General features: G+C 36.3%; 1 long non-coding RNA gene across 1 annotated transcript; it reads left to right on the top strand.

Moving 5' to 3' along the window:
* Positions 1-1,899: 1,899 nt before the first annotated feature.
* LOC122473184 lies at positions 1,900-2,745 on the top strand. The gene is made up of 2 exons (XR_006294607.1): positions 1,900-2,063; positions 2,374-2,745. It is a non-coding gene; the product is annotated as an uncharacterized LOC122473184 (long non-coding RNA).
* Positions 2,746-3,120: the final 375 nt, after the last annotated feature.

Below are 3,120 nucleotides of genomic sequence, written 5' to 3'. Positions count from 1 at the left end.
AAAAAAATGCATTGAGGCCCATTATCTTTCACTTCTTTATAGTTGTTGCCATGAAAAAGATAATCAAGATCATAGACCCAGATCCATATGGCCATACTCACAGCTGGCTCAACCAATGTAGTACCCTATGGCCTCAGAGCTGACACTCTAGAAATGTGCAGAATAAGATAAAGTACCATAAAAATGTATCTTTCTAGAAGGGGTCCAAATCCCCTCACTTCCCTACTAAAGAAATACAATATTTAATAACTCAGGAGCCTTGAAAATAATATCACTTGAAGTATTAAAAAAAGAATTAAAATGGGAACCAGGGTTTTAGTCAAGTCTTCCACCACTAAATCTGTTATCTCCTTTGATGAGTTCATTAACCTCTACATCTTCAGGGACCCAATGTGTTTTTGTAAACTTTAGGAGACCCAGGCATTTGCAGGCATAAAACTGATATTCCAAATTTCATGACTTCTCCATGGGCACCTACGTTTCACTGCATGTACTTATGTGTATTTTTACTACAGCACAGAATGTCTTCATGTGAAAAATAACAATATTGGACACACACAAAAATAGGTCTATTTAATCCCTAAAGTTTTATCATGCAAAATAATTTATATCAAGTGGTAATGAATGCAAATTTTATTCATTTTGTGTCTTCATACTTTTTATAGAGAGATAAATGTGGTGAAGGTTTAACTCATTTATTTGTTTCTGGGTGTTCAAGACAAATTTGTTTTATATTTTTGAGTAAGCAAAAATTTCCTCCTGCTCTCTTATGATTGTGAGGACAATACAGCGGGCAAGATGTGTGAAATTGCATATCTGCAGAATAAAGAATGCTTGCTGCATATTTTTCTATAGGAATGCATTCATTCCACTTGGAAAATACACCTTTAATTACATGCTGGGAAGAGCTAGAGAGCTAGAACATCTGAAAATTACACAGTAGATAATCATAGGTTTTCTTTTTCTGCTTTTTTTCTTCTTCTAATTTTATTTTACTGTATTTACTCAACAGCCTTTATCTGGGAAATGCAAGCTTAGATCTTTTCCATATAGAAAAAGACCACATGGGGCACCTGGGTGGGTCAGTTGGTTAAGCATCCAACTTCAGCTCAGGTCATGATCTCATGGCTCCTGAGTTTGAGCCCTGTGTTGGGCTCTGTGCTGACAGTTCAGAGCCTGGAGCCTGCTTCAGATTCTATCTCTTTCTCTCTCGGCCTCTCCACTGCTTATGCTGTCTCTCTCTCAAAAATAAATAAATATTAAAAAAGAAAGAAAGAAAGGAAGGAAAGAAGGAAGGAAGGAAGGAAGGAAAGAAGGAAGGAAGGAAGGAAGGAAGGAAGGAAGGAAGGAAGGAAAGAAGGAAAGAAGGAAGGAAGGAAGGAAGGAAGGAAGGAAGGAAGGAAGAAAAGGACCACAAAATGGTTAGGATGGCATTACAACTCTTTCTAGAATTCAGCATCAGCCTATGAGTTCTGTGCTATAATGATATATATTTCAATTTAACTACCCAGTCACGATTATGATAATTGACAGAATCAATGCTATTGGGTCGACACTCCTTCTGAAATATCATAAGGGGAAATGAAGTACATCTTACAGTGGAGCCTGCCACCAATCAAGCTTTAGAATCAAAAATCAGAAAAACCTGCAATAAATAGACTCAGAAGTAGGCAGAGGCCCCTGGTCTTTTTTTTCCTCTAGCAAAATAAAGGAACAAGAAAGGAAGTAAAAGCTTGGCACAGACTGTGTCTACACCACTCCATAGAAAGTAAATTATTAGGTTAACTATTGAACAACGGGTTCAACAAGCCCTCCTCCCCCCATGTAGTTAGTGACTTAACCGGTACATTGTGACCTCATGTTGCCTCTCCTGTTACAATTCAGTGTCTTTGGCTTCATGTTAACCCTGTGTTCTCAATTTATGCAGCACATCACAGAGAATTATGGAAACCCCATTGGCTTTGCTAGAGTGATATGTTGAGAGTTATTTCCAGTTGAGGGAACAAATGACAAGGAAAAAGAAAATGATGGAAATAAATAACAGGTGGAGAGGTGTTATGAAGGTATGCAGTTCCTTTAAAATATTATGGACATACATATCTCTCTAATCCCTATTTCTCACCCCATTAAAAAAGATATCAAAATCTGAACTGAGACCATAAAAGCAATATTAAAATATTAAGATTTAGGGAACAGGTACCTAATTAAAAATAGAAAAAGGCCATGGTGTGTGTGTAGGGGGGGAGGGTATAAGTGAAGGTAGCTTGTAAATTAGAAAACAGGCATCTGTTTAAAAGTTTATTTTACTTTTCAGTAAATAAAATGAAAACAATATGTCAGCACTTACTTTTATGTACTTTCTATTCCCGACAGGAAATTTGACTCACTCAAATCTTAGAACCAATTATACATACGTGGATAGAAGTGAGAATCTATTTGGATAGCTTTATCTGCAAGTTTTAAACACTGTGAGGGTGCATGGAAGATCTACAAACAAACTCATCATAGAGATGTCCTTGAAAGGAGAAACCTTTGTCCCTGTATTTTCAGGCCAAATAAGCTCAAGCATATACTTGTTCTCTAAGTACACATTTTCAAGTGAAGTAAATCAAAAGTGGACATAAAGTCTCCTTACATCCCTGTTTTTCAAAATAGCACCATCACTCATGAGATAAACTAAGTGACTCTAAATTTACTTCATGAAAGTCATCTCTCTAAAGAATAAAGTTCTTGTGCTTGCATTAATACAGCCAATGTAAGTAAGTTTTATGCTAGTGGGGAATAAAGAAATAATTCAGTCTGAGTCTGAGTTTAGAAAAAAATGTATTTTTATTTATTCTGCATTGACAAGTGGAATCAACCAATGTGAAGAATTGTGTCCCTTCAAAGAAGAGTGTCCCTTCGGAAATACTCTATGAAATTGTGCTCATATGTTAATGTAATTTATAGTCTGAAAAATAAAAGGTGCTTAAAAAAAACTCAAAAGAATGATGTAGTTCGTTGTCAGTCAACTCTAAAATATTTAAATAGTTTTTGGGGTGCCTGGGTGGCCCAGTTGGTTAAGCATACGACTTTAGCTGGGGTCATGATCTCAACAGTTCATGGTTTCGAGCCCCGTGT

Source organism: Prionailurus bengalensis, chromosome B4, assembly GCF_016509475.1.
Source record: "Prionailurus bengalensis isolate Pbe53 chromosome B4, Fcat_Pben_1.1_paternal_pri, whole genome shotgun sequence".
Lineage (NCBI taxonomy): Eukaryota > Metazoa > Chordata > Mammalia > Carnivora > Felidae > Prionailurus > Prionailurus bengalensis.
Note: the sequence above shows the minus strand (reverse complement) of the source record. Positions and strands in the feature narration are given on the sequence as shown.